The sequence below is a fragment of the Pseudophryne corroboree genome, chromosome 6, assembly GCF_028390025.1.
Source record: "Pseudophryne corroboree isolate aPseCor3 chromosome 6, aPseCor3.hap2, whole genome shotgun sequence".
NCBI classification, from domain to species: domain Eukaryota; kingdom Metazoa; phylum Chordata; class Amphibia; order Anura; family Myobatrachidae; genus Pseudophryne; species Pseudophryne corroboree.
The window spans coordinates 598,347,868-598,359,360 of record NC_086449.1 but is presented as its reverse complement, the minus strand read 5'-3'; the positions used below and the strand labels follow the sequence as shown (position 1 = coordinate 598,359,360).

The 11,493-nt window shown below is 43.7% G+C and overlaps 1 long non-coding RNA gene across 1 annotated transcript; it reads right to left on the bottom strand.

Annotated features, from left to right (window-relative positions):
• Positions 1-4,874: 4,874 nt before the first annotated feature.
• LOC134935498 (uncharacterized) lies at positions 4,875-10,919 on the bottom strand. Its single transcript, XR_010180191.1, has 4 exons — positions 10,868-10,919; positions 9,611-9,643; positions 5,108-5,177; positions 4,875-5,004 (listed from the first exon to the last, which is right to left on the bottom strand). It is a non-coding gene; the product is annotated as an uncharacterized LOC134935498 (long non-coding RNA).
• Between the last annotated feature and the right edge of the window lie 574 nt (positions 10,920-11,493).

Sequence of the window (11,493 nt, the reverse complement as noted above, 5' to 3'; positions counted from 1 at the left end):
ACAGTCCGGCCATGCCTGCTTAGACACGCGCAGCAAAAAAGGGTCATGGTCTCAAAAAGAAAGGGGCATGGTCACACAATAGTAATAATGCCCAAAGTAGTAGCACCCCATAATACACATAATGCCCACAGCAGTAGCGCCTCTTATACAATGCCCACAGTAGTAGTGCTCCTTATGCAATGTCCACTGTGCTGGTAGTGCCCACAGTGGTAGTGCCCCTTACATAGAGTCCATAGTAGTGGTGCCCCTTATGCAATGCCCGCAATAGTAGTGCCCCTTATGTCCCCAGGAGTGATGCCCCTTATGAAGTGCCCCCTTTACAATGCCCTCATTAGTAATACCCCCAGTAGTAATGCCCTTAAGGGTAATGCCCCTGTGTAGTATTGCCCCCAGTAGTAATGTTGCCTGTAGTAATGCCCCCAGTCATTTAGCCCCTGTAGTTTAGCCCCAGTAGTTACTCCCCTGCAGTTATGACCCCAGTAGTTTACCCCCCTTTAGTTTAGCCTCCCAGTGGTAATGCCCCCAGTAGTTTGCCCCTTGTAGTTTAGCCACCAGTAGTAATGCCCCCCTGTAGTTCGTTCACAGTAATAATGCCCCCCAGTAATTTTCCCCCAGTAGTAATGTCACCCAGTAGTTTGCCCCCAGTAGATGCCACCCAGTAGTAGTGCCCCCCAGTTGTTTGCCCCCAGTAGTAATGCCCCCCTAGTAGATGTGCTGCTACAAAGGTAAAAAAGCAGACAAAACACACCATACTGACAAAGCATCTCCCTGCGGCACCAGTACACATTGGGTGAGGTGAGCCGAAGGAGGCTCCAAGTGGTACTGACGGAATGCAGTTCCACCCCATTCTGGCTCACTTTAACCCCTGTTTATTTCTATGACCCAAAGCTATTTTAAAAATGTCTGGGGAAGCAATATTCTGCACACTTCACATGTCTGTTTTTTACTTGTATGAAAAGTAATGCTGAGCATCATGACTACTATTGATGACATGCAATAATCACTTACAATTTGTTACAGATACCATCATATACCATTTACAAATTATAGTGTTCTGTTAGTATTTGGACAACAATGACTTTGGAAAGAGAATTACTTATCCTGGACTTTGGCTGCTTGGCTTTCAAGCAATGTTGTATAGTCTTTCATTATTCCCAGACTTGTTTGGCAAAGTATCACAAAAATCCAGTGGTGCAAGTGGGCGGGTACGGGTGGGTACGGCGTACCCATAAGAATTTAGCCGTGGGTACGCCGTACCCACACCGACGGGCCGCCGCTCCTCTTCCTTCCCTCCCTCGCCCACGCCGCACCGCCGCACCGCCGCACACGCCGCACCGCCGCTGATGTGAGGGCAGGAGAGGCAGGAGAGTGCAGCCTGCGCCTCTCGTTCCCCTCAGTCTCCGGTGGGTGTTTCAGTTTACTTCAGCGCCGATCCATGAGCCAATCAGAGCTCGCACCCGCGAGCTCTGATTGGCTCACAGATCGGCGCTGAATTAAACTGAGACACCCGCCGGAGACTGAGGGGAACGAGAGGCGCAGGCTGCACTCTCCTTCCCTCACATGACAGACAGGAGGACAGCGACGGCAGCGGCAGCGGTGAGTAGGGGAGGGGGGCATGTTATACCTGGCACTGGGGGGGCATGTATACCTGGCACTGGGGGCATATCTGGCACAGGGGGGCATATATACCTGGCACTGGGGGATATCTGGCACTGGGGGGGCATGTTATACCTGGCACTGGGGGATATCTGGCACTGGGGGCATATCTGGCACAGGGGGGGTATATATACCTGGCACTGGGGGATATCTGGCACAGGGGGGCATGTATACCTGGCACTGGGGGCATATCTGGCACAGGGGGGCATATATACCTGGCACTGGGGGCATATCTGGCACAGGGGGGCATATATACCAGGCACTGGGGGATATCTGGCACAGGGGGGCATGTATACCTGGCACTGGGGGCATATCTGGCACAGGGGGGCATATATACCTGGCACTGGGGGATATCTGGCACTGGGGGGGCATGTATACCTGGCACTGGGGGATATCTGGCACTGGGGGCATATCTAGCACAGGGGGGCATATATACCTGGCACTAGGGGATATCTGGCACTGGGGGGGCATGTTATATCTGGCACTGGGGGATATCTGGCACTGGGGGGGGGCATGTATACCTGGCACTGGGGGATATCTGGCACTGGGGGCATATCTGGCACAGGGGGGCATATATACCTGGCACTGGGGGATATCTGGCACAGGGGGGCATGTATACCTGGCACTGGAGGATATCTGGCACTGGGGGCATATCTGGCACTGTAGGGGCATTTCTGTATCTGGCACGGGGGGCAATGTATATCTGACACAGTGGGGGCATTTGTGTATCTAGCACTGTGGGGCAATGTGTATCTGACACTGTGAGGCAATGTATGGCACTCTGGGGGCATTTCTGTATCTGGCACTGTGGGGCAATGTGTATCTGGCACTCTGGGGACATTTGTGTATCTGGCACTGTGGGGCAATGTGCATCTGGCACTGTGGGGCAATGTGTATCTGGCACTCTGGGGACATTTGTGTATCTGGCACTGTGGGGCAATGTGCATCTGGCACTGTGGGGCAATGTGTATCTGGCACTGTGAGGCAATGTGTATCTGACACTCTGGGGACATTTGTGTATCTGGCACTCTGGGGACATTTGTGTATCTGGCACTGTGGGGCAATGTGTATCTGGCACTGTGGGGTTATATGTATCTGGCACTGTGGGGCAATGTATATCTAGCACTGTGGGGCAACGTGTATCTGACACTATTGGGGTCATACGTGTATCTGCCCCTCCCCCATATGTATATCACGCCCCCATTTTATTGGCCACGCCCCATGTGGCATTTGGCCACACCCATTTTTTTGCACGCGCGCCTTCGGCGCGCGCACACAGTACCCGTAAGACATTTTTTCTACTTGCACCACTGCAAAAATCTTCCCATCTTGTTTTATAAAAACCTGATGTGGCTTAATCCCCAAGATTATTTTCTAGTCATGTGTTCTTGCTTAACCTATTGGAGGTGAGTTGAAGTGGTTAATTGAAGTTAATAATGGCAGTGGGCTTTGAGATGCAGGCCTCTTTGCCTGGTGACACTTGAACACTTTTCTTTCCCTGATCTTTATTGACTACTGTATTTTATGTGGGGGAAAAAAAGCAGATTTTTAGCCCAGCTGCAAGTTTGATGTTTTTGGGGTGCACTTACCTTTGTTGATAGGATTTAATGGCTTTTTCACACTTATGTGGGCAACAACACTACACTACAGGGTATTGTTGTCATATTAAAGGGGAGTTTGATACCATCATTTTAATGGATTAAAGCACCCAGGGCAGTCTGAGCCTACAATGCATATTTGTTATTGTTTAGTGGAGCATTGATGGGCTGCACTGATTGATGGCTGTCCTTTCTTCACCAGCATACTGTTTTATTATGAATGGTGTAATGGTTAGCATTACTGCCTCACAGCACTGAGGTCATGGGTTTGATTCCCACCATGGCCCTAACTATGCGGAGTTTGTATATTCTCCCCGTACTTGCGTGGGTTTCCTCCAGGTACTCCGGTTTCCTCCCACAATCCAAAAATATACTGGTAGGTTAATTGGCTTCCAACAAAAATTAACCCTAGTGTGACTGTGTCTGTGTTTACTGGTATTATGGAATATAGATTGTAAGCTCCACTGGGGCAGGGACTGGTGTGAATGGGCAAATATTCTCTGTAAAGCGATGCAAAATATGTGTGCGCTATATAAATAACTGGTAATAAATAAATAATATTACTAATTATTGATTTATTAATAAACAGATAGCATTTTTTATGCCAGTTAATGTCTCTAAAGGCCCGTACACACTGGTCGATGTATCGGCCGTTCTCTTGAACGGCCGATACATCGCGGGACCGTCGGCCAGTGTGTACGGGCGATACGTCTGTGAACTCCGTCGTTCACAGACGTATCGCGTCGGCCGCGCAGCACAGCCGACAGCCAATATATCTAACGATATATTGGCGCGTCGCTGTGTGTGTACGGGGCGGTCGTCCGACCGCCCGTACACATGCTGCGGCGGCCGGCGGTGATTTACAGGTGAACTGGGCGGGCGCGAGCGCCCGCCCAGTTCATAACGTCAGTCCCCCGACGGATCGGGCTGTGTGTATGCACAGCACACTGCCCGATCCGTACATAGATATATCTGCAGATCAATTGATCTGCAGATATATCTAATAGTGTGTACCCACCTTAAGACTTAAAGCTTTGATAGATGATATGCACGTGGGCAACGCTCCATTTTCTAGGAGGTTCAGAAATTTACAAATGTTTCATGGAGTCTTCACAGGACCTGTACCCAGCACCAATGTGTTTGTGGGCACTACTAGGAAAAATATGTGTCCAGTAACTATTGATCACAGTGCTGTAGGCACTGCTAGGCACAATTTGTATAATTCCTGAGAACAGTGCATGCCCAATGTTAAAAGTAGTGTTTTATGGGATTACCAAAAAGGAGATTGTGTGCAATATTTATTTGTATTTAAGTATGTGTCCTAACAATTGGGAAAAGGTGGTATGACTTGGCACATGGCACTCAGTGTGGTTGGGTGTGAGCTCTTCAGAATGTTGCTGTGTGGCCTAGTTATCTAATATTACACTTTTACATTCTACATCACATTTTTAAAATTCCTATTTATCACAAACTATTATTCTCCTGCTCAACTCTCCCTTTATTTTTTACTCCTGATCCTTTACAGATTATCAACCATTATAATTTCTATAACAGATCAATATTGCTAATAAATATGAATAAATCAGAACATATGTTTGAATGAATATATTTAATTTGGTAAGATAGTGATTAAACTAGTAACATACTCATATATCACCAGTCATAGAGTAACAGAAATACACCAGTGTACACCGAAAGATCATAAAATTATTTTATCTGATTTCACAAAATAATTCTGTGTTGAAGACTCCTGAAAGAGAAAATACATGGAGTGAATGCAACATTTCTGTTTATCAGTGATCTGGGAATAATATAGACAAATATGAAGACTAAAGAGTGACTCTCATTTTTACCTCTTCTTCAGCCCAATACTTTAACAACACCTTTCACAGCACCCAAGTTTAAGTTCAGGTTCAGCTTTTTCTATAAAGATACAATTGAAACAGCTTCTTATTATAGAAGTGAGTTAGGTTTCAAGTGATACATATAAGTGCTGAGTATAAAGATTATCAATTACTTTGAAGCTGAACTAATTATAAAAGGTCAAACTCCAAATAATAAATCATAGGCCCAATAGTTAAGGTAACAACTGGACATTTTGATGAAATTACATTTTTTTCCACAATTGTAACAATATCAGCCACAACCATATTTTGAAATAAGCATTCTCTTATAAACAATATATTATACTGTAGCTGAGCTTTGTTCTTTATTACAAAATGCATAAAACAAAATATCTTACAAATACTAGGTACTGAACTAAAGAGCTATCTAGCTGGAACTGTCTGTCATTGGCCTGATGTTACTGTACTTCCTATGTGGTGTATTGTACATAATGCACAACATCTCCATTATTTCAGCTTATGTAAGAAGTAGTGCTGGGGAGTGGTGAATGGTTTGTGGTCCAGGTTGATGCCATCTTCTATGTGTGTTTTTTGCCTGCTGTATTTTTTTACTTTTTAGAAAATTGTATTCAGTTTCTTCTTTGATTTTGTTCCTGCATTTTTCTTCTTTCTCATTATTTAAATGAAAACAAACAATAAATATATATTATTGTACTGTATATGTAAATTAAATGAGATGCTTGAAAATAAAAATATAAATATGATTCATCTTTAAGTATTAGTTGGTAATACACAATAGGCAGTATACTATGTGGACAATATGTAGGCAATGATCACTACTGATGGCCCTAGTTTAGATAAATGATTCTCAAATAATCATACTGTATAATATTGCTTCTATGGAACAAAGGTGCTGTCTGTGTATATACAGGAGATGCCACCTCAACTCAAATGATCAAAATAAGAAACAATGTGTTCAGTATACATAAGGATAAGGACAAGTTCAAAGGAAGTGTTAGTGCAATGATTCCAGATATCAAAGTCCTAATAGACCAAAATCACCTCTTGCATCTGTTGCTAGAGTTGCGGCTGCGATAATACATATACAGTATGCTTGTATCAGACAACCCCTGGTGAAGTAGACCACGTCTGAATATACAAGGACTGAGATGCCCTCTCTCCGCATCTCTGGACACTGTAATACTGACGGTGATTCTCTAGATGCCCCCATTGGTGCACCATTGCTCGCATCATTGACAATTGCAGCAGTCGTATTGCAGGTGCAGGTTTTTAGTCTGATTATGGTCTCTGTGCCCGTGTCCGTGCATTTGGGAATGCAGCTGATTTCACTATCATGCCCATTACATTACCATAACATGCTCATGAGACAGACATTTTGCATTCACTTCTTACCACCAACCAGTCATTGTTCAGGAACACCCATCACTTTGAAGCCCTATTTCTGATACTGTCTGTCCCAATCGCAACAGCATCTTTATGAGCACCCTCTGTTTAATGCGTTCGCCACAGAGTTTTCTGATTATATTTGCACGTTGTAAATAATCACTCAATTACCTGACCATTGCATGCATCTCTGAATCAGGCCCCAAATAGCTACATAAAGTTGGCCAGTGTGTCCTGCTCAATCATGAAAAGTGTTGACTAGAATGAATTATAACCAGGCATGTCACACATTATTCCTCAAAACCAAAATCTCTTTCTTCAGCCTTAAATGCAGACCAAACACCTTTTCCTGAATGCAGTCACCAAAAGTGACGTGTCCTAGGAGTTTTAGTGGGATATGTATGTGGCACCCCACTACGGTATTATAGGTGCCTATATAACATCAATATGTAAAACATCAATATGTAAAAGTATGTGCTCTGCACAATTATTTATACCAGTGGATGCTGCCTATTTATTAATAGGAACAAAACTGCATTGGTGACAGTGGGGTATGTCTCCAGCCATGCTTTGGCTATATTAGACAGTGGTGGCAGTGGACAATCAGGGACAACCATCCATATTGGAGCCGGTGCGTGAGGAGAAAGTTCTAGGACTGCCACGCAGGAACTAGTGGGAGCACAGACTAACCATTGAAATGGAGAGAGGGGTCTTCCAAGCTGCGCAACCTATGGTCTGGCTGTGAAAGAAGGAGGTGCGGCTCTGGTAATCCCGGCGGCAGTGACACAGTGTCGGGACTGGAGTGGTGTGGCTCCGGTTGGTTCTAAATCGGAGTGGGAGAAGGGACCTTCTTACATCACTAGGGGAGGAGACACGTCACCATGGGGAGGATCTACGGCCAAACAGAGTACCCAAAAAGTACCCTCGCGGGCTTGCTTCGCTCACCACTCTTCGCTCGCCACTCTTCGCTCGCCATGCTTCGGGCTCAGTGGCTCGCTCTGCTTCGCTCACCACCTGATTACTAAAGGTAATAGTTGGTGGCATGGATAGTAGAGGACCTATCCCACTGGCTTGGCTCCTCCCCCTTGTGTCGTGCCTCCTCCCCCTGATGTAAAAGGTCCCTTAGGCCACTTGAATCTAGCATCAACCACGTGGCTCCCGGTGTTTGTCAACCTGGGTCTTCAGCACTTCCTCCGACACTCCAGCAGGCAGCGGTGATGGGCGGAGCGATGCCAGAGGAGAGTGTACACAGCAGTCTGTACATCCTCAGGGCGGTGCTCAGATGGCCAGTCCCTCCCTGCACAGCACACGTACTACTGGAGGGGAATAAGAGGATCCCCTCCCATGGGTAAGGTGGGCCACTGAGGCGGAGCTACCATTGGCAGACAGTACAGGAGGCGGTCTGGAGGTGGTGACAGCAGCTGAACAGGCAAGGAACTGTGCCCTTCCCCACCCCCCATGGCGTGTCAGACAGCCACTACTGTTACAGGCAGACAGGGAGCAGTGAGAGTGGAGGCAGTACGGGGGGCGGGTCTGCTTTGGTGACAGGCAGCTTCCCAGGATATAGCAACTGTCCCTGAATGCACAGCAGTGACTTTTCAGACTTTCCCTAAGTCAGACCAGCTGAAATAAATCTGGAGTAAGGTCTCCCATTATACAGCTCAGCCCCATCATCACCAACATTCACACTTCAGCTGCAGCCCTAATAAGTCATAGGAGTTAAAAACACAGACATTATATAGGGCATTATATAGGAGTTCCCTCTTTTGCCTCCTCACTGAAATACATGCATCTGTCCATGAAGGCTGCAGTCCCACTGAGTCAGCTGTAAATATAGACTTCTTTAGTAAAAGGACAGCAGCAGCAGCAGCCCTCCCTGGTACAGTTCTAAAAGTGTTATGTGTTGGCAACATAGTGTGAGCAGTTACAACAGGGAGCTACAAAGTATCAACTGTAGAGCCTGTGCAAGTGAGACTACAGGTTAGAAACAGCAATTTAGAACACCGAGTTTTTATCGGCTCTAATCCCTCTAATTAGTCAGCCAGGAAAAGCTTTCAGATTTACTGGAGCAGAATAGTTTTCCCTCAGGAGCAACACTAATTCTTAGGAAAGCCTGCATCACCAAGGGATACTACTCAGGAACACTTCATTTCTGTGTCCACATTTAGCTGTGCATGTGCTCTAAGGGACTTCTTACCTTACTAACTTAAACTGGTTAACTTGCATATCTTGATTCAGGTAGGGAGTGAATTCATTGTGTAATTTGCTGTATTTGCAACCAATGAATATTTTGTGGTTAATTTGATGGTTAACGTGATGTTCATATTAGCCTATAGTCTATATAACCAATTGTTAACGGTTCACCATATATAACAATCCATAGTGATGATAATATGTATTTTGTACAGTTTGCGGAAGAGGTTAATTTCATTCTCTTGCAGGAACGCAACACCGACGGAGAGACCACAACAAACCTTCCGTTTGATGTATTCATTCTCTATGGTTAAAATGTCATATTGTATGCCATTAAATGTTGCTAGTTGTATTTAATCTTTTCTTCAGAGGACATTCAGAGTGTGATAACAACCGTTTGAACCAATAAATTGTGTCCTCTCTTACAACCTCTGTGTGACTTATCCGAACCAATCTTATTCACTTATTGCCTTGACTCTCATCGAGGAACAGGTAACTCGTCATATCTCCGGGTTGTTACATATATTATAAAGCAGGTATGAAGGTTGTCTGTACACAGACCTTAACAACTACAGTATTTTGAAGAAATTCATAACACCATTTGAGGTGATCGTGGTCTATTTGGCCTTTTTTATGGAATCATTATTCTTATCCTTGTGTCCTTATATTATATCTGTTATATGTGTATTTGTTTAATATTGTCCTGTTTACAGTACTGTATATACATTATATATATATATATATATATATATATATATATTTATTTTGCTTTGAACATTGTTTGTCTACAGGTTACAATACATCATCTTGTGGGAGCATTAATTAACATCCCTAACTTTAGCATTTGACAGATAAATGAAATCCTCAGGATGACTGGGCCCCCATACCCTACATAAGACAAAAGGAAAAACTTACAAATGTATCACCCAAGGTCAGAAGTAGATCACCCTGGAGAATGCAAAAACATGTTATATGTACAGTATGTGTTCATTAACTAAATAGAAAGGCAATCAATATGGTATATACATTGCTTTGTTTCTGCATGTTTAAGGCAGAAATAAGTGTTGTTGGAATGTACCAATATAAAAATCAGGAGGTATGGGAGATACAGTGTCTCCAGATTTCTGTCCTGCAGCTCTCACAGCATCTATCCCCATAGTTGGTATTTTACATGAGTATCTTTCCTGCATGGGCTGATGCCATTTTCAGATGGTGTTACCTCATTACCTTCAGCAGGGCTGCCCTGCTGGAAAGGGATCTTCCAATCTTTCTCCAGTGGGCTCCAGAAGGTCCCTAAGCGCATTTGAGCTGTTTCTGCACTGCACATTTGCAGCTGGAAAGCAGCTCTTACTCAGTACGTAGATGCAAGGGGATCCATAGGTAGAAGTAAAGTAATCATAGATGCGATCAATTTATTTCCTCCTGATTGTCTGAACAGGCTCTTATTGGAGCCTGTGCCCTGGAAATCTAAATTGATACATACAAGAATAAGCATAATAACCATCCTTAATATTCGGGGGCTAGCCACACATCAACATAAATATGCACATAAGGTTGTCAGATTGTCACAATATTGTCAAGATTGTTACCCATAGGAACCAGGGCAGTAGAGAGCCTGGCTGGGTTCAGATACTTTTTTTAGGGGGGATGGGGGGGGGGGGGGAGTAATCACAGGAGGTGGGCCATGCACCTTATACAGAATTTTTCTTTTATTTTAATTGCCTTCTTGGCCACACTGTGGCCCAGCATACATCAGCTTGTGCTTGGATAAGAAGAGCAGCTGCAGCTGCTTCCAGGTGAGGGATGAACCTGGGCCCACACTGGGCCCCTCCATCACACCTGGGTCTAGGTAATTAGTACCCTCCCCCGCCATCTCGGCACCACTGCTAGGACCACCACCTACCACATTTCAACAGTTGTCAAGAAAGCAATTATTTCTTACAGTACTTCACAAAAACTTCCATATTGCAATACAAAGACATTCGCTGTGGTGTAGTAACCAGTATAACCGGCATAGGTGCAGACTCATGACATTACAGCAAGGGAAATCTGGCCTTCACACTACTTAGCATTGTACCATCCTTTTTGAAAATTATATCTGTTTTCTTTTACATATTATCATAAAATGTATATGATGCTCTTTATATTTTTGAGAAAATTAATTTATCTTACCGTCAATTGACAGGCAAGCTTCATCACCTCTCCAGTTAACTCACAGTCATCCTAAAAGAGGGATAAAATGTTTAACATTATTATGAAACAAGTTTTGTTACAATAAAATGACATGTAAAATACAAATATACTCTGTACAATCACCAAAATCACAAATATTTCTTACCAACACTGTTAGAATTTTATATACAGCTTCATGCGCTGCTTCTCCAAGTTTGTCACCAACTTGTTCCTAAAGTAGAAATTTATGTTTAAATATAAAACATTGATTTTTTTAACCTTCTTTTTCAGTTTACTTATTTTAAATATAATTTTTATTTATTTTGAAAAAGGCAAGTTACAAGTGCAAAATGGGAAAATAATACATAAAAAAACTCTTCAAAAAAGGCATAAAGTAACTGCATATCATACAACTAGCAATACAACTAGGGTACAGACAACGAGTAACAGCTGATATTTGACTGGTGTAAACATTTATGCATGTATGTTATGTATGATTAATGTTATGTCAGTAAAATTCCTAAAAACATGTCTAATGTGTTAATAAAATCAGAAAATTCAAAGCGCAGTGATAGGAGTAATTTTCCCAGTGATTTCCACAGCACTGCTACTGAGTCACGGGACTC